Genomic DNA, 21,367 nt, shown 5'->3' on the forward strand with positions numbered 1-21,367 from the left:
GGCCGTAGGACATCGCGAGCACTACTTTGGTAGTGCTGCGCAAGTCCAACGGCCGACGCGGCCCGCCCGTTTTGCGGAAGTGCCGCATTGCCGCGAAATCGCTGCTGCGGCAAACGGGTTAATGAAACTAGAGCCTCCCACTGCTGGTACTTCGCAAGAAAGGAGTCCATCTACTTCACTCTGGATCCTTACCTCTGTTGCTCTCTGTACTCTTGTCTTTTTAAAAGGCAACTTGAATGTGTTTAGAATGTAATGTTGTTTAGGATAATAGACAAATGTTTTTAGCTAAAGGGCTTTGCCTATCAATTTTCTAGTCTCCCATAAGAGCAAACGTTTTAAAATTCATAAAAATATTCCGCATTTTCTTGCGGTGTACGATACACTTTACCTAAAAACTACTACCCCGGTCTGGGTTTAGACTAATAAGGCAGGTATCATGCTTCAGTTGACTGCACTGAAAGCGGTCTGATTACTAAGTAGCTATTTTGCTTCCTTCTCACCCTGACGATTGCTACAAATGGCCTGATATGAAGCAAGTAGTACATCATTTAAACTACCTAATAATCCTCAGCAATCAGATGATGTTACTGCCGTTGATTGACCATTGGTGTCACCTAATAAATGTGCTAAGTGCATTGAATTTTTGACTGCCGGTTCAGTGTTTAAAAATGCCTTCATTGCTATCTCTATCTTGGTCTAAGGAAGAACTTCCTTTCTACAGACAATTTCAATAAGAAAGTAACACAAAATAACAAGGGGGTGGCTCAAGTCAGCTCAAACAAACTCATACAAAATCAAATAATGATTTCTTCCTTTGATGGCACCCTTTGATGAATAGCAAAGAAGAAGAGGGACCAGGGCAGATAAAGGTCTAGCATATACGCTCACCGAAATGACTGTGTAGGGAAGGTATGTTATTCCTATCGGTGGAGGAAGGTCCAAGGCTGCCAAGGAGGCAGATCAGGGGATCTGGTCCCTTAGGAGCAAGTGCCCTCACACACACACGTAAGAGTGTCATGCTTCATCATCTGGTAGCTCCTCGTGGGCCCGCGCTGCAATGTTCAACGGGCCCTGCAGTGGGGCTCTTTACCGGAGTTCTTTTGTTTTAGCCGACATGAAGAGAAAGGTGTGGTGGCATGTGAAAAGTGAATAGATTGGTCAAAAATGTGAAGTAAAAATAACTAAGCGAACCCAAAGTACTCTTTAATAACTGGGTTATTTTGTCATGGTTAAAAACATGTGAACTGGCTAGAAATGGATATGATGATCCAATCGAGCGCAAAGCGATGTTTAAAAGAAGATCAACATGTTTTATGCCCCATTACTGTCAGAATGATCATGGCATTTCATCAAGATCAGTGACCTAAACTACTGGTGAGAAGGTCGGAAGCAAGTTTATGTGATTAGTACTGTACTCTGTACTCTGTACTCACATTGGTATATAGTATACATTCAGGAAAAAAATGACCAAGTATGGGGGGGAATTGCCCCAATCGTGGTGGCAGAGCAGAACGCTCACTGGCGTGCCAAATGGCCGGAGATCGGTAAGCACATCTAGCAGTTGACCTATCCTTTGCTCAGCGAGTAAAAATATGCCTTGAAGTACACAATGGTAATAAAAACTCACAAAATCTTCTGGGTGTGCTGACCAATCAGCACCAATCACTGATGTTAGACATAGTTAGGAGTGGCAGTAATAGCACACTGCCCAGAGTTGTGCTGCACCACTGGGCTCTCCTACCACTTGGGTCTACAGTTGGGGTGCACAGCTGGTGCTCAGGTAGGGTGCGCACCCCAAACAGTAATGCACACAAGCGATCTTAATGGCCCCAGCACAAAGCCTTCTGGGTATGATGACCAATTAGTATGTGACATCAGAGCTGGTAGGCAGGGCTAGGATGCCGTCTATCAGGCAGCAGAAACACCATGCTGCCTGGAGTGGTGCTGCACCATGAGCCTGCCTACACCCAGCCTAGTCATAGTGCCATGAGCTTTTGAGATGTTCAACGTAGTCTTCAAGTTGTAAGATCAGTTCCATTCATCATACTTCTTTGGGATACCGAAGGTGTAAAACAGAATGCAAGTTGGCTAGGACCAGGAGGTCAGCAGTTGTTTTTCAAAACATAATAGACCACCGCTTACTTCAGGTAAACAGGTACTGCTCACTAAGGAAGATTGAGGTGGAATACATTCACAAACTCATGTATCCCCCCTTATAGCATGGGTGGACAATATGGGCCTGGAGGCCATCATGTGGCAGACTTTCAGAATGACCACTGACCATGTAAATGAGTACTAGTTACATTAATGGTATCGAAATGTATCGTGTGGAGGCCTTGAAAGTATGGTATTTAGTGTCGGCAATCATATATCCACACCAAGTCCTTCTCCTAAGGTTTCTAAATCACTCCTTCCTCCACCTTGGTAGGTTTATTCTATCACACTGGATCAATCTTCCGTCTTTTAAAAAGATGGGCAACCCGATGCCCTTACGTTTTCTCAGAAACGGTTCAGTAGAGAACAGGCAGCAGTTTTACAGGTAGAGTCTTCAAATAATGCTTCTTCAGTGATGAGTAAGCTAACGCTGGATTCATTTATACCTGGAACCACTTTTCTACGACAGAGAGATTTATTGCTAACAGGATTAGCAGTCTGCAGATGATGAAATATTTCTTTAATGGGCATGCTTACCAGTTGTGCAGCTTTTCGTTTGACCAGTTTGTTACTGGGGCCCATATTACAAACAGTGTGCACCGTTGTATGGGGCAGACTGCGGCAAAGCCCCCTATTACAGTTATTGGGCTCTTCGCAGCACAGCCATGAACATGTGCTAGCCCCGCGGGCAGTGCATTAGTGACAGGCAGATCGGCCGTTTGAAGCAGTCTGTCTTTCAAATTGCAGGCAGCAACCTGTATTGCAATTCCAGGGGGTTGGGGGTAATCCCCCTGCAGGTGGGTGTAGTGAGTGACTGCACCTGCCTCAAAGAGGGAGTCAGAGGGCAGGGTCTATAGGATCCCTTTCACACCCTCTCAAAGGTCACCCGGATTGTGTGCCAACTCTATGTGTCGCACAGTCAGTACACCCAGATGGCTCTATGGCCTCCATGCCAATATCTATGCCTTTACAGAAGGGAAATGTATGCTCATGTATGTGGGCATGCCCCCACGCAAATGAGGGAATTCACAACGTAGTATTGTGGCCCAATCTGTGTTGCAAAAAATCTGCACAAATATTTTAGGCTATTTCTGTAAACCCTAAGTGCCCCAGGGACACAAAAAAGTGGGCAAACACACACCAATTGCGCCCTAAGGAAGCTGTTGATAATACGTCCCCAAAAATCTAAAAAGAGTTGAATTTTCTGCTTTAGAAAGTAATTTCTAACCTACAACGTAAGGGATCTAAATTAAAAATAAGCTTTAGCCTCATGTTAAATATACATACCTGGCAACCATTCGCTATCCATTGGAAAATATCAATCTAAATATTTCCCTGTTCTGCTGTTTTCAGAGTCTCAAAAGCTGTACAAGGTGCACACCTTTGGCGAGTATATGGAGAGATTGTTGAAGCACTTTTCTTTTCTTTCCCCAAATCAATCTTTTTATTGGCATTTCTTTAAGTACAACCAGACCATGTATAACAAACAGACAGTGCTTTCTGAACCCCTCCTCAACATACCACATCAAGTTATGGCTTGGCGAGCAGGTATACACCAGAGATTCAACATATGTGTGATCAAATAAGTCTGCAAATGAATGTTTGTAAAGATTACTTAAGAGACCCAGAAATAGCCAACCTACAAACGGCTACTCGTATGGTAAAAGAAAACAAGGTGTACTATATAAATTGAATGGCCATAAAAGCACCTATACCGTAAGTCGGGACTATCTAATATAGGGGGTGGGTGACTCCAAGGCGCATATACATGCGCTTTAACTTCATTATATCACTGCAGAAGGATTTGTGAACCCTACTGTTTTGGTTATCAATAAAAATATATTTTTAAAGAAAAGAAATAGCCAACCCCATAGCTACTGCTGCTCCCCCACCTCCATTCTTTACCCCTTACACGCGGGGCGAATTGCGGGGAGGGGTGGGGGGGAGCGGCGCGCGACGCCACGGTAGTCATGACAAGTCCAGCTCATCATGCTGCACTGTGGAGCTGTGCTCATGACAAGATGGATTAGTCATGACTCCGCCGACTCCTTTAGAACGCCCGCACAGGCAGGGAATTCGGCTCGCGTGGGAGGTGCCGCGGCAGCATGACTAGTTCAGCTCGTCATGAGCACACAACCACCTTGCAGCATGACGAGCTGGACTCGTCATGAGCCCGAAAGGGTTAAACATTTAACAGTTCAATGCTGCGAACATATGAGACAAACCCAATCTTAGAGATCTTGTAAAATATAATTTATTATTTGTATTGTGTATTAAAATATGTAAAAGGGCTGAAAAGGAAGTGTGCAGAAAAGAAATAATCCCAAATATATGTCCATGGATTCACACCATAGTGGGGTGTAAAGAGTCAGATAGCAGATAGCCGGGCAGATAGCCGACAAAAATACAGTTTTGCCGAGGCTTCCATAGGCCCAACACTTTTACTCACCCTCTGCAAGAGAAACTAAATCTATTCTGCACTAAAACATCAGTCTGTGTAGAATTATTTGAGAAAGCAGCCACCAATTCCAAGTCAAAGGGAACTAGTGATATTGGGATGAACTAGTTCATGCAACAAATCGTGATTTGAGAACAGTATTTCTGATGGTAAAGCTTAAAGCATGTGTAATCCTTACGTTAAAACAATAGTGCGCAATATGTGGAGTTAATGATCTATTTTCTAACGATCAGGTCTTTAATTCCTTTTTTAGGGAAGAGTATATCAGGGACGTCTCGTGACGAGGTAGAGAAGACACACACTGTTGAGAATAAGATGGAAAAAGGTCAACCTTCACCAAAGTTCTGGGTATTACATACAAATCTTATTTTTAACGCTCGTCAAGATTTGGAGCACACGGGGACTACAGGCTGTAACCAAAAGTTGGCAGAGAGGGGCGAGATGGCAGACTCGGAGACGGGCACACCTTCCTTGGCAGGTCTAGACAAGGATTTTAATGAAACTGCTGGTACTTTGCAAGAAAGGAGTCCATCCATTCCCTGCTGCACCCTGTATCCCCACCACCTGTTGCTCTCTGCACTCCTGCCTTGCTGAAAGGCAACTTGAATGTGTTTAACCCCTTCGCAGCTCGTCATGAGGCACGGTTGAGCAGTGCTTATGACGAGCTGAGCTCGTCATGAACAATGGGGAAACTCAAAGCTCAGCATAGGAGGGGAAAACTCAAAGCAGCCAAGGTGTTAAAATGTAATGCTGTTTAGAATAATGTTGGAGTTGCGCTGTAACTGCATGTTTAATGGGTTTACTCTTTTAGAGGAAAACAGAAGATAGGCAGAAACTTGAGAGTTAGGAGGACTTGGGTGGACATCTTCAACACGGGGATTACATCGAAGTTTCCTCTAATACAGAATGATACCACTAGCTAGCAAAGAGTGTACTATAAGCTTGAAAACAAGGCCAATGGCATTGGCCATAATATTTAGAGGGTATAGATCGTCAGATGGCAAACATCTTGCGGAAGGCAAAAGATCTGAAAATCAAACTTCGAGAGTAGTCAATTCGTTAGAGGGATACCAAGAGAAAGACTCAGGGAAATGTAATGGGCCATTCTGTGGAGAAACTTTTTTTGTCTCAATGGCCTCTCTGACTTTACCAACTTTAAGAAAAAATGGCTAAGCTTACACAGATTCAGAAAGAAACTGACTTGTGGAGACATTCTGTTTTGGACATCTCTCCATTCATGACAATAAGAGTTTCTCGGAAAATTCAGGGGATAGAAAACTACTCAGAAAAATATTTTGTTATGGTTACTTCAATCTGTCTGTTCTATGCTCGTACATATTCTATAAATTAAGAACTTCAGAGGCATCAAATGAATGGCAATGGGGAGGGATGTGGACTCCCTAAAATGGCTTTGCTCTGGAGAAAGAGGCACGGTCCAGGAGGTTTGTTAAGTTAGGTGTGTGAGCTAGAAAGTAAAGGTAGTGAGGGAGGTGCAATAAGCAGTAGGGGGCTGGGCTTAGACAAGACTGGCCCAGCTGTGCGGTCACGTCACCTTCCTTTGTCATTGCCATGCTGTCGCAAAATCAAAACCTGTGGCATGTTACAAGAAGGCACTTCCACCCCACAGCAGGTTATAAGAAATGTCAAGGGAAAAGAGCAGGTAGATGACATGTGGTCGGGCATAGTGTAACTTGGACCAGTGGTGGAGTGGAGGTGTGAAGTGCAGAGGTGATGGAAGCAACACACATAGCTGGCAATGAACCAAACTCTCAACAGATGGTTGAAGGGCTTCAATGGCAGTGAGGAGAAGCCGGCTCTCCCCAGGATGATGGAGGGCGAGTAAGAAATATATCTCGCAGTGTCCACTCTTAAGTGTAGCCCCTGCTCTAGGGAACAACAAAACACACCCACTCACACCAACTGTAGCCCCAGAAGCAACAGCATAAGAGCTCTTACGATAGGAAAAAATGCACAGGAATACCATTCAATTGTTAGTAATGGAGAAAAAAAAGTGTGATTTCAACACTAAAGTGGGCCTTATTGCAGTCCAAAAGAGGTTCATCGGCAGGATGAGAACACCCCAGAGGCTTCAACAGTCTGATCCATGCTCGTCTATCCCGTCGAGCTCCTTTGCTATTGTTCTGGCTGAATTCATCATCCATTTTGTTCTAATATTTGCCACCTTCGAGGATCTAGGATAACAACATATGGATAGACGATCCCAACAGATCAAATACTAATGCAGTGGTCACCTCGCTGTCCATTTAAGGCCTCTCTCAAAATGTTCTCATTCCACGCATATAGTGGATTCTATTTTTGATCCTTTTTTCTCCGAATCCCTTATGGTCGCCACTTCCTTTGCAGTAGCCTGTACTGATCATTTCCACATCTGTGTTACAGCTAATAATTTTTCTCAAAGTGCTCCACACACTCTTATGACGGACATCCCTCCTCAATCTCGTCAGATGGTTGGTGGTTTTCCGAACCAGGGACTACTGCTGTACCCTCTCCAGCTTCTAAAATCATAATGTGGTCTAGAAACACCAGTTATCTTTCGAGACACAAGTCAACACAGTCTTCTCTTCTTCTTAATACCATCTAAAGATGCTTTGCAAACACATCCTACTACTTCCTTTCGACTCTTTTATAAAAACAATTGTCCAATCTAGCATAAAATCTAGACTGGATTAATGTAATTATTTGTATTTAGTTTACCACTGATACGAAAGACTTCAGTGAAGCTGTTTCTTTGGCTTCTCCAGTATTAGGGGTGTCTTTCATAGATTCACATGCCTGAATCATTCCCCGTCGTCGGAGTGGGAGTCCCACGGTACATAAAATAGCAATAATATGCCATAATTATACAGTAAATACCATTAGAATAAACCAGGAAGTAAAGTAGCCAAGCTACAGTAGGAAAAAAACTTCCACATCTATGACTATCATAGTCATTTTGTATAGTCCAAACTACAGCCAATCAGGCGCCAGCACCCACCAGAATGTTCTCCCCAGAGGCTTAGGCTCTCAGATTTTCTACCGCACGTCGTGTGAAGGGAGTCTCCCTGAGCTCTGCTCAGTTTCTTTTGGAATATCTCTACTTTCTGGTTTAAAATGTCTTCAAGGAAGTCTCTGTTCAGAGCCTGCGAATCCTGTGGTAAGCTCCGGCTTTTTAAAGAGGATCCTCATGAGAAATGTATATATTGTCTCTACCCAGATCATCTAGTCAAAGACTGTAAGATCTGCAGGAAATTTCCTCAAAAGACCCTCAGAGACAGAGAGGGTTGATTGCTTTTGTGGCTACAAAGGCTAAAGGATTCTGATAAGGCTGTGTCTGAAGTTGGCAGTATTGCCTCGGGTTCCACTTCAGTGTCTAGAAAGAGGCCTGCGTCTGAAAATCAACCATCTTCTGAGGCTAAGGTTGCTAAGAAAAATCAACCTACAAAGGGTTCTGACAAACCTTCATGTTCAAAGGCTGCCTCTTCAGGCAAAGGCTTGGAGAGTTCTTCTCATAAAAAGCCCGCCAAGAATTTGCCTCAGAAAACTGTTCAGAGTTCTTCTCAGGACTCGTCTTTTAAGACGCCTTCCACTGTCAGCTCGTCGACGAAGACCTCCGCCGATGCTTCATCCACGTCGACGATGACCTTCTCATCTCCTAAATCGTCAATGATTATGACGACGGCGGCGTCTTCCCCAACTATGGTCTATGTTACGGTAAGGCCTATCTCGTCGACGACGGCCGTCGGCGATTCCTCGTCGACATCGAGTCTGAAAGCCTTGCCGTCATCGAGAAGATCGGCAGCGACAATATCGTCGACGGCGCTGCCACCGACGAAGGTCATTCCGGCGACGACTAGCGTCCCGTCGACGAAGACCTCCACGTCGACGATTAAAATCCCGTTGACGAAGACCAATCCGTCGACGACGGCCATCCAGTCGTCGACGATCATACCGTCGACGAAGAACATACCGTCGACGAAGAGCATACCGTCGACGAAGAGCATACCGTCGACGAGGAGCGTGCCGTCGACGGAGACGAAACCGTCGACGAAGGGCGTACCGTCGACGAAGGGCGTCCCGTCGACGAAGGGCGCACCGTCGACGAAGGGTGTACCGTCGACGATGGACGTACCGTCGACGAAGGGTGTACCGTCGACGATGGACGTACCGTCGACGAAGGGTGTACCGTCGACGAAAGACGTACCGTCCACGAAGGGCGTACCGTCGTCGAAGGACTTACCGTCGACGAAATCCATCCTATCGACGACAGTTTCAAAGGAATCTATAATATCGGCCACTGACACATCGGAAAACGCGCCTTCGACGCCGCAATTTTCATCCTGTACCGCGTTGCAAGTATGGTCTCCGTCTACGGTTTTCTTTACACCAAAACCGACGATGCAAGTTCCTGACCGTCTTTTGGACTCGGATAGTGAGGAAGAAACAGATCAGATGTTTGGAGCGGCTACAAGTCCTTCTGAATTGAATATCCAGTTAAAGGAGGATGAACAGGAGGAGGATCATCCATCGGTGCAGATGCCGTCCCAGGTGGATTCCTTGCCACTCACACAAGTGCCTATGGCTTTACTGTCCAATCTCCAATACATGTTGGACGATTACTACAGGAGGTTTCCACCTTCAGAACCAGCGTGCTCAGAGCCAACTACTCCTAATACTGAGGTTCCGACACCAAATTTGCAGCCAGTACTTCCTACATCGCCTGCTTCACAGGTACAGGCGGAAGGAGCCGACCCTTTGTCTTCTGAGGAGGAGGAACAAAGGGAGGAAGGTGAGGTTCAAGATGAGTCGGAGTGGGATGAATATCAGGAGCAAACACCTTCCCCTTCGCGCCAAGCAGTTTCGATTTCTCCGCCGGTGGACGTGGTTGGCTTCCATCTCTTGATGGAACGCGCCACTAAACGTTTTCATATAGATATGGAGCATAAGGAGCAAGATTTTTTCTTTATGACTTTAAAGACCAACCAAAGAGACAGATTAAGTCAATTCCCATTATTGATTTCATCTGGCAGGAGGGGATTAAGGTCATGGCAACACCAGCATCCATTCCTCCAGTCCTACCACGTTTGGAAAAGAAGTACAGGGCACCAGACAAATCTCCAGCATGCCTTATAGGACAGCCTAAACTGGACTCTGTAATAATTCAAGCGGCACAGAAGAGGGCTAGAAATCCCTCGTCCCAGCTGACGGCCCCTCCTGACAGGGATGGCAAACGCTTGGATTCTATAGGAAAACGCGTATCTACAATGGCGGCTACGACAGTTCGAGCTGCAAATTCATTGGCCATATTAGGAAGATATGACCGGCAAATGTGGTCTGATATCGCACCATATCTTGATCTTCTACCTGAACCTTCAAAGACTGAGGCGCTCAAGATACTTCATGAAGGCCAAAGAATCTCGGAGGAGATTATTGATTCAGCTGTGGATGTGGCCTCAACAGGTTTTCGGCAGCTGGCAGGAGCTGCGGTTCTTCGCCGGCAGGGTTGGCTGCGATCTACTTCTTTTAGGCAAGAAGTCCAACATAAAGTGCTGGATTTACCATATGATGGTGAATTTCTGTTTGGACCTCAGGTAGAGGAAGCCTTACAAACTATAAAGAAGGATTCTGAAACTGCGAAATCCTTAGTGTCTCTTCAATTTCGAAAGCCGCTCTTTCGAGGAGCGAGAGGACGGGGAATGTCCTCTACCAGAGGTGGATATAGCCAGCAAACCTCTTACAGGCAAAATAATCAAAGATACCAGACTCAACGCTATCAGTCTTACAACCAAAGAAAGCCTTCCTATCCCCAAAACAAAGGTAGAGCAAATTACCGTGGAAAGGATAAAAGACAATGACATTTTTCACCTGCCGCCACCGCTGCCCTATTCAAAAGAAAGAATTGGAGGGCGAATATCCAAATTTTACTCAAGTTGGCAGTCAATAACATCAGACAAATGGGTCCTAGACATAGTGTCCAGGGGTCATGCCCTAGAATTCGAGAAATTTCCTCCAAACGTTTCTCCAAAAGGACCCCCCCCAGCTCACCTGAAGGAATTATTTGCTCAAATCAGAATAATGATGCAGAAGGGAGCGATCGAGAGCGTGCCTCAAAAGATGAGAGGAATGGGGTTTTACTCCAGATTCTTTCTAATAAAGAAAAAGAATGGAGAGTGGCGCCCGATTCTAGATCTTCGCGCTCTGAACAAGTACTTGAGAAAATTGACATTCAGAATGTTATCGCTCCAGGAAATATTGCATCTTTTGGCAGCAGGGGATCACATGGTCACATTAGATCTCCAAGATGCGTATTTCCATATTCCAATTCTACCTCGTCACAGAAAGTTCCTGCGCTTCAGGGTGGCTGGCAGGGATTACCAATTCAAGGTTCTTCCTTTTGGACTACGATCGGCGCCGAGAGTTTTCACCAAGGTTCTGGCTCCGGTAGCGGCGCATCTCCGGCTACAGGGAATCCAAATATTCCCATACTTAGACGACTGCCTTATAAAGGCCAGTTCTCGAGCAGTCGTTCATTCGCATCTGCAACAGTGTCTACACCTGTTCAAATCCCTGGGCCTCTCCATCAACCACGAAAAATCCAAACTGGAACCGTCACAAAGACAAGCTTTCTTGGGAGCAACTTTGGACACTCAGAGACTTCGGGCCTTTGTCTCGGAGGAAAGGCAACTCAGGATAAAGGACATGGCACAGAAACTGTTGTCAAAAAAGTCAGTTTCTGTTCGGATATTCAAATCCTTTCTGGGGATGGTCTCTTCTTGCATCCCATTGCTACCGAACTGTCGCCTCAGAATGAGGCCCCTACAGGAAGAACTGACCCAGCAGTGGCTACAGGTCTCAGGAACGTTCGAGGATATGATCAGGATCACACCGACAATGCAAAACTCTTTAAGATGGTGGATGCAAAAACGACATCTTCAAAAGGGGTGTGCGTTTCTCCAAGAGCCACCAAGCCTCACCATCACGACAGATGCGTCTCTCGAGGGCTGGGGAGCGCACCTTCAAGGCCTCACTATCAGTGGCAAGTGGACTGCCCTGCAACAGCGTTGGCACATAAACCGCTTGGAGCTGAGAGCCATTTTCCTGGCGCTCAAGGCGTTTCATGCAGTCATTCAAGGTTCAAATGTGTTGATAAAGACGGACAACACAACAAGCATGCACTACGTCAACAAACAAGGGGGAACTCGATCTCTCCTCCTCTCCCAGGAAGCCCAGGAGTTGTGGACGTGGGCTTTGGAACACGATGTACATCTTCAAGCGGTGCACGTTCCAGGTATAGAGAATGTCTTGGCAGACACACTCAGCAGGACGAAGGTCTCCACTCACGAGTGGGAGCTTCATCAACAGACGGTGGAGCGCATCTTTCGACTATGGGGTCGCCCAGACATAGATCTGTTTGCTACAAAGACCAACAGCAAATGCAAGCTCTTTGCAAGCTGGCATCCCCAAAAGGACTCTCAGGGGAATGCGTTTTCTCTGGACTGGTCCCTAAGTTATGCGTACGCATTTCCACCAATCCCTCTTGTACCCAGAGTCCTGCGGAAAGTGAAGAAGGAACCGTGCAGACTAATCCTGATTGCACCCAGATGGCCGCGTCAATATTGGTTCACGGAACTCCTCCTACTATCAGAGTGCAAACCAATTCAATTAGATCCAGTCCCGAACCTACTCAGTATGCAGGACAGTCAGGTCTGTCACCCAGACCCAGCATCTCTGAAATTAGCAGCCTGGCGCCTGAATACCGTGAGTTCGCCCACTTGAACATCCCAGAAGAATGCAAAGAGGTACTGGCCAAGGCGAGGGCACCGTCCACAATAAGGACTTACAGTCTAAAATGGAGACGTTTCTGCATTTGGTGTCAGGCAAACGGAATTCATCCGTTTTCAGCAACACCGGAAGAGATTCTACCGTTCTTCCTACATTTGGCAAAATTAGGTCTCTCTCACGCAACTTTAAAGGTGTTCCTGGCAGCGATATCCAGATATCGGCAAGACGGTACTACTTCCTTGTACTCGGCTAGGATTGTACAACAATTCTTCAAGGGACTCTTTAGGATGTTCCCTCCAATACGTCGACCTCCACCGATGTGGCATCTCAATGTGGTCTTGGCACAACTTATGCGTCATCCTTTCGAACCCATTCACAAGGCTGACCTCAAATATCTCTCGCGGAAAGTGGCATTGTTACTGGCATTGACATCCGCCAGAAGAGTCAGTGACCTCCAGGCCTTTACAATTCAACAGCCTTTTCTGCAATTTACAAGCGACTCTGTAGTGCTCCGCACTAATCCAAAGTACATTCCCAAGGTACCCTTGGAATTCCACCTCAATGAACCTATAATTCTGAAAACATACTTTCCTAATCCGCAATCACAAGCGGAAAAAGCATTGCATACCTTGGATGTCAAGAGATGTCTTAAATTCTATCTGCAGAGAACATCCGCCTTGCGCTCTTCCAATCAGCTGTTCATCACTTACGGGACTATTCGTAAGGGGCAGGCAGTCTCTAAACAGACAATTGCAAGATGGATTTCGTCTGCCATTGCCTTTTGTCATACGCAAGCGGGACGACCGCTGCAAACAGCTCCTAGAGCTCATTCCACAAGGGCAATATCTTCATCAACGGCTTTGTTTGCTGGAGTTCCAATTCAGCAAATTTGCGGAGCGGCTACTTGGGCTAGTCGCCATACATTTACCAAGCATTACTGTCTGGAGACAGCCAGCGAAGCAGATACGTCTGTGGGTCGAGCAGTCCTGCGGAACCTTTTCAAATAAGGTGAGCCTCTGTTTCCCACCTCCTTTTTTACTGTCAGGCCCTGTTTATGCTATGTTTGTTACATTTGCTTGCAGAACTATATTCTACTATACGTAAACAATATGTGTATATTCAGTTATACTGTTTTATGTACTATTCACTGGCAAGCTGGACAAACATGCTCATCTGCCTGACAAGGATGTACTGCTAACTACTCTGATTCAGGCATGTGAATCTATGAAAGACACCCCTAATACTGGAGAAGAACAATAGTTACTTACCTGTAATCTGTGGTTCTCCAGTATTGGTGTCTTTCATAGATTCACATGCAACCCGCCCACCTCCCCTCAGAGGCTCTTTTAGGCTATTTTGGATTACCTTCACTCCTTGCGAGAAAATCTGAGAGCCTAAGCCTCTGGGGAGAACATTCTGGTGGGTGCTGGCGCCTGATTGGCTGTAGTTTGGACTATACAAAATGACTATGATAGTCATAGATGTGGAAGTTTTTTTCCTACTGTAGCTTGGCTACTTTACTTCCTGGTTTATTCTAATGGTATTTACTGTATAATTATGGCATATTATTGCTATTTTATGTACCGTGGGACTCCCACTCCGACGACGGAGAATGATTCAGGCATGTGAATCTATGAAAGACACCAATACTGGAGAACCACAGATTACAGGTAAGTAACTATTGTTCTTCCTCCCTACTCTTCAGCCAAAAGATCCAACTTTAAAGATCTATGCTTCTGTCGCATTATACTCCACATCAACAGGCATTCATTCAATCAGCATCGCGTAGCGCCACTACCGCTACGAGGCCTCCTGGTAGAAACGCGCTTTACAAAACCCCATTTCATTTCATTTCACTACGCAAACTACGCCCAGGGGTAGAGGGTATAGGTTGGGTATGGGTTTCGGGTAGTAATGATATTTTTATGGTCCTCGGTGGCAAGGGTATTTTTATGGAAGATTTGGATTTTTGGGTGGCAAGGGTAATTTAAGGGTTTAGGGTGGGTATGTATTTTTGGTGAAAATGTTTCCTTTAGGTTTTAGGGTGGGCATGGGTTTGGGTAACGAGGGTATTTTTAGGGCTTAGGGTGGACATAGGTTTTTGAATGGCAATGGTAATTTTAGGGTTTGGGGTAGGTGTGGGTTTTTGGATGGTAAGGGAAATTTTAGGGTTTATAGTGGGTATGGCTTTTAGGGTGGCAAGGGTATTTTTAGGAACTTGGGTGCAAGGGTATTTTAGGGAAGGTATGGTTTTTGGGTAGAAAGGGTAATTTTAGGGTTTACAGTGGATATGCGTTTTAGAGTGAAAAGGGTACTTTTAATGTTTAGGGGGTATTGATTTTGTGATGGCAAGGGTATTTTTAGAGTAGGTGTGGGTTTTTAGTGGGAAGGAGAATGTTAGGATTGAGGATGGGTATAGGTTTTTGGGTAGCAAAGGTAATTTTAGGGTTTATGGTGGGTATGGGTTTTTGGGATGGCAAGGGTAATTTTATGGTTTAGGTTGGGTATGGATGTTTGGTGGAAAGGTACTTTTAGGGTGGGTATGAGTTTTTGGGTAGCAAGGGTATTTTTAGGGTTTAGGGTGGATAAAGGTTTTGGGATGGCAAGGGTAATTTTAGGGTAGGTGTGGGTTTTTCGATGGTAGGGTTTGTTTTTGGGTTATGGGGTCGGTATAGTGTTTTGGGTGGTAAGGGTATTTTAAGGGTTTGTGTAGGTGTGGGTTTTTGGTGGTAAGGGTCATTTTAGGGTGGGTATCGTTTTTTGGGAGGGCAAGGGTAATTTTAGGTTTTATGGTGGGTATGGGTTTTTGGGTGACAAGGGTAATTTTAGGGTTTAGGTTGGATATGGGTGGATATAGGTTTATGGGTGGCAAGGGTAATTTTAGGGTTGATATAGGCTTTGGGAGGGCAAGGGTAATTTAAGGGTTTAGGGTAGGTGGGGGTATTTGGGTAGTAAGCGTTATTTTAGGGTTTATGGTGGTTATGTGTTTTGGGGTGGCAAAGGCATACTTAGGGTGGGTATGGTTTTTTAGGTGGAAAGGGTAATTTTAGGATTTAGGGTGAGTGTGGAGTATTGGGTGGGAGGGGTATATTTTAGGGTAGGTGTGCGTTTGTGGGTGGCATGGGTGATCTTAAGGTGGGTATGGGTTTTTGAGTGTTAAGGTTAGTTTTTTAGGGTGGGAATGTGTTTTGGGTGGTAATAGCATGACATTTAATGGTGTTAATAAAAAAACTAAATTGCATACGCCTTTACCATGCATGCTTTTACAACGGAAATGTAAGTATCTTATAAGTAAGCATAAACCCATTACAAACACATGTGAAAACAGAGTTTGCACTTCTCTGTAAAATACTTACATTTTTGTGGTAAAGGCATACTTGTTGTAAAATAAAGTCATTGTACTTTCGTTGTAAAGTTGCGGTTGTTGTAAAGGCATTCGTGGTAAAGGCCCTCGTTGATATTAATAAAATATTGCCCTTCTCTTTGGTAACACATTCCCGAATGAATCAACGGTTCAACAAAAGATCAGAAAATAGCTTCTGTGTGAAATAGCAGAAGATTGTCCTATACAGAGATGAAGACATCTCTCAAAAGAGGGTGCCTAACACATAGGTTCATTTTTTTCCTGTATAGGTCTCGGTTTTGGCAGGGCAACAGCCAAACAGATCTTTTACTAACAATTTATGAGGGGCTACATTGCAACGTCCACGTTGTTCCTCATTCAATTCCCTCTTTCTCTTACAACTGTTCCTCCTTTCCTCTCAGAGTGCCACCGACACTCAAACCTATCCCCTTCCCCCCCTGCCACCCTCTCTTGTACCTCTGCCTACCACCCCTCTCTCTTTTCCCTTTGCCTAACATTTTCTGATAGAAGAGTTACACAATGTCTTTCATTGGAAGTGTTCATTTTCTTTTAACTGCTGGGTATATGCTGGGCATGGGAGGTTTCACAACAGTCTCAACAAAGATGACAGCTATTTTGAAATAGGACAGATTTCCATTATCACACAGATTCAGCGGCTACTACAAGCGCATTTATATTTACACTGGAACATTCAAAGACCGTAGACAATATACCCTGCACCCTGTGCATCTAACAATGCCCATTCCGAGGTGGCGGTTGCACTTATGGACACGAACAGGGATTTTCTGCAGCAGGATCTGCTCTGTGTTTACAATTACATCTTCTCAAACACATAAAAAGCAATGGGAGGAATGCTTGAAGTAATAAGTCTAGCCACTGAAAATCACTTGGGGTGGCATTCCACCTCATTGTTCTTTTGCCTGCCACGCCACCTCAGTTTGAATCAACCATATGCAAATCAGGCTCGCGCCAGCTCCAATTAGGAACAGTCTAGCCTGAACTGGAACACCAGCAGCCCAAGCAGAGGACGTCTGGGCATACTCTTGACCCCTTAGGGTATTAAATCAAAGCACGAGGTAAGGACAGTGTTGTCGTCTTTAACCATTTCCTAGCACCCATCGGCCAACAGCCGTCGCGAACACTACCTCTGTAGTGCTGTACAAGTCCGTTGGCCGACGCGGCCCCGCCCACACAATGGAATGCCCCGCATCGCGGCGGAATTGCCGCCGCAGTTAAGGCGTTAATAATGAAAAAATGTCATATACAGGAGTCATGTGCTCAACCTTGCCACATAAGACACCAAATCCACTCACTACCTACAAATGACCTCTAGCTCACGGATTCTATCCTTACGCAAAAGGATTCTGTGATGCGACACAGCCACAACACTCTACCGAAGACAGCACAATAGGTATTTCAGCAGTCTTATCCCTTCATCTTGCCCCTGGCTGTTGTCCCCTATGTACCTTGTGTTTTTTCAGCCTTCCCCAACTCACCAAGTCACACAGATGCTTCTTTGACCCTGCTCGCAGGCAGGTCGCTCCCCACGACACGGATGCCAGCTTCCTGCCGTCCGCTGGATCCCGCCGTTTTCCGATCCTTTCCCGCCGCTGCGTCCCTGAGGCCCCGCCCCCCTGTTTCCCCTTGGCCACCCCGCTCCCGCCTCCCAGCTGCTCCTCCCTCCCTATCCCCCCTCTTATGGAGGCCACGCAGCGGCCGCGCCGCAGGCGCGCCAAAGGAAAGCCCGTCTGCGCCCGTCCGCGCCCAACGCCAGAACCCCTGGACCCCGCAAACGCCAGAACACCAGACTCCGCTACGACGCCAGCACCCTATACGTACTCAACGCCGGCCAAAACTACACCTGCTTCCAAGCCTCCCCGAAATGGACTCACTGACCTTTCTCCTGCCTCACCTGCAGCTTCACCTACGACAGAACCACCAAACCCCCAAAGACTGGACCCAACCACCTCCACTGCATACTCCTCAACACCCGCTCCGCACGCAAACACGGCGTTGAGCTCTGGGATCTGCTCGACACATCCGCCCACGACGTGGCATTCCTGACCGAGACCTGGTGGAACAACTCCTCGGCGCCCGACATCGCCGTAGCCATCCCGGACGGCTACAAGATCACCCGCAGGGATCGCGCCAACGGAATCGGAGGAGGAATAGCCATTGTCCACAAGTCCACCCTCAAGGTCGCCACCCACGCAGACGACCCCCTCAACACAGCCGAACACCTGCACTTCCGGATCCACACCGACCCCAACACCACCCTCAGAGGAACACTCCATCTACAGACCACCCGAACCCCGAGCTCAATTCAGCGACTCCATCGCCGACCTCGCCAGCACCCATGCACTCGCCTCCACAGACTACATCCTCTTTGGGGACCTGAATTTCCACCTCGAGAATAAAAATGACGCCAACTCCACCACCCTGATCGCCAACCTCGGCCTCAGACTACTAGTCACCGCACCCACCCACGCTGCCGGCCACACACTGGACCCCATCTTCTCCACAGGCTCCCACGTCACCTTCGACCACACCACCGAACTCCACTGGACCGACCACCACTGCATCCATTTCACCTTCAACAAACCAACAACGCACCACCGCACCCAACAGCTACTTCGCCGCTGCTGGAGCAATGTCACCAAAGACCAGCTGATCACCACCCTCGCCCAAAACCCACCCACCGACCCTACCAACCCAGACATCGCGGCCCGCAACCTCAGACAGTGGATCGACAACTGCGCCAACACCCTCGCCCCACTCAAGAAACCCTCCAACAACCACGCCAGCAAGAGAGCCACCTGGTTTACCGACGTGCTGCATGCCTCCAAATGTGCATGCTGGAAACTGGAGAAGATATGGCTCCACGAACGCACTCCGGACAACCACGCAGCCCACAAGGACGCCATCTGCAGACATCACCACCTCATCAGATTAGCCAAGAGATCCTCCTTCAAAGACCGCTTGGACAACAACGCACATGACAGCAAAGAGCTCTTCAGCATCGTAAAGGAACTCTCCAACCCCAGCGCCAACGCCAACGACATACCGCCCTCACAAGATCTGTGCGACTCACTAGCCATCTTCTTCCACCGCAGTATCGCTGACATCCATGACAGCTTCAACACCATGGCCGTCCCGACTACGCCAGACCCCACCTCCCCTGTGAACACCACCAGCACCAACCGCCTGACCTCCTGGTCAAACATCAACGACGACATGACACGCAAGGTCATGAACTCCATCCACTCAGGATCTCCGTCAGACCCATGCCAACACCACATATTCAACAAAGCAGACGCTGCCATCACACCCAAACTACGGAAGGTCATCAACATCTCCTTCGAAACAGCGGCATTCCAGGAAAGCTGGAAACACGCCGAAATCAACGCCCTCCTCAAGAAGCCCAAGGCGGACCCCAAGGACCTCGAGAACTTCACGGCCCATCTCCCTGCTCCCGTTTCCGGTGAAGGTGATCGAGAAAAACGTCAACATGCAACTGGCCCACCACCTGGAAGACAACATCTTAGACCTGTCCCAGCCCGAATTCAGACGCAACCACAGCACCGAGACAGCCCTCATCGCCGCCACAGACGACATCAGGTGCCATCTAGATAATGGCAAAACATCAGCCCTCATCCTCCTGGACCTGTCAGCTGCCTGCGTCACGGTCTGCCATCGCACTCTAAAGACACGCTTCCGAGAAGCCGGAATCCAAAAGAAGGCCCTTGACTGGACCACGTCCTTCCTCTCCGACAGAACACAGAGCGTCCGCCTCCCGCCCTTCTGATCCGAGGCCACCGACATCATCTGGGTGTCCCCCAGGGCTCATCCCTCAGCCCGACACTGTTCAACGTCTACATGGCCCCCCTCGCACAGGTGGCCCAACAGCACAACCTCAACATCATCTCCTACGCCGACGACACCCAGTTCATCCTCTCCCTCACCAAGGACCCGCACCGCCAAAACCAACCTCCACGAGGGAATGAAGGACGTCGCTGACTGGATGAGGAACAGCCGCCTGAAGCTGAACTCGGACAAGACGGAGGTACTCATCCTCGGACCCACCCCAGCCTGGGACGACTACTGGTGGCCGACCACACTGGGAACAGCACTGACACCCACCTACCATGCACGCAACCTGGGATTCATCCTCGACTCCTCCCTCTCCATGTCTAAACAGGTCGGCGCCGTCTCCTCCTCCTGCTACAACACCCTCCCCGAATGCTCTGCAGGATCTACTAGTGGATCCTGACCGAAACAAGAACGGTGACACAGGCCCTTGTCAGCAGCAGTCTGGACTACGGCAACGCACTCTACACAGGAATCCCAGCCAAACACCTACAACGACTACAACGCATCCAAAACGCCTCCGCCCGACTGATCGTCAGCGTCCCCCGCCGCAGCCACATCACCCCCCACCTGAGAGACCTACACTGGCTCCCCGTCGACAAGAGGATCACCTTCAAGCTCCTCACCCACGCACACAAAGATCTCCACAACGCCGGACCAGCCTACCTTAACAGCAGACTCAGCTTCTACACCCCCACCCGCCAACTCCATTCCGCCAGCCTCGCCCTCGCCGCTGACCCCCGCATCCAACGAACAACGTCCGGCGGCAGATCCTTCTCCTACCTCGCCGCCAAGACCTGGAACACCCTCCCTACCCACCTACGGCAGACCCAGGACCTGCTCGCCTTCAGAAGAATCCTCAAGACCTGGTTCTTCGAGCAGTAGCAGCACCCCCTCCCCTCAGCGCCTTGGGATCCGCACGGGTAAGTAGCGCGCTTTACAAGTACTTTGATTGATTGATTGATTGATTGATTGATTGATTTCATGCCCTCCCACCCCCTCATTTCTCTTAGAGGTTCCCTCAGCAGCACATCTTTTTTTGCCCAGGTGACCAAACACGTCCCGCCATCACCGGTGCTTGTTTTGGTCTCCTGCTGCACGTATAGATTAGAGTGGGTGCATAGATGAAGGTCTGGCTTTATTGTTAATTTGCCTTTCTTTAATGTGCCGATGCTGTGTTTGCATGCATAAGAAATTAAAACTAGACCTAGTGGCTTTGCCAATGCTTGCTTGTTATCTGTATTTAATGGCGGGGTTTGCAACGGGAAGAGGACTTCAGGAATCGTGCAATGAACAGAGAGTGAAACAATCTATATCGGAGTCGGAACACCTTCTAACCTGAGGCCTGCACAGTCCACTTCCCGGCAACTGGACTCAAGAGAAGCTGCAGTAAAAAGAGACCTTCTGTTAACGTGACGAAAGCCCCACCTAGTGCACACAGATGGGATAACTGGAGAGCTTTGCGCACAAACATCCGATTCGGCAAGAAGTAGGCAAGTGGGCACTGTTGGGGAAGCAGCGACGCCAGGTCACCAGCGGCAGCGCTGAGTTACGCGCTATCACTTCATCCACGAGTAAAACAAACACCACCACCAAAGCTCACGGGGGCGGCGTCTATCCGCGAATGGAGGCGCAACAGTATACATTAAAATGACAGCCAGGCCACAAGCACTAGGCCAATAAAGGACTCTTCAAATTGTATTAAAATCTATCGCTTTGTAGATAAGGAATTTGGAGGGGTGATT

At 47.6% G+C, this 21,367-nt stretch overlaps 1 protein-coding gene across 1 annotated transcript in view; it reads right to left on the minus strand.

Annotated features, from left to right (window-relative positions):
* PINX1 (PIN2 (TERF1) interacting telomerase inhibitor 1) overlaps nt 1–21,367 on the minus strand; it is a 512,666-nt gene that overhangs the window by 274,276 nt on the left and 217,023 nt on the right. The window lies entirely within an intron of this gene.

This window comes from Lissotriton vulgaris, chromosome 6 (assembly GCF_964263255.1).
Source record: "Lissotriton vulgaris chromosome 6, aLisVul1.2, whole genome shotgun sequence".
NCBI classification, from domain to species: domain Eukaryota; kingdom Metazoa; phylum Chordata; class Amphibia; order Caudata; family Salamandridae; genus Lissotriton; species Lissotriton vulgaris.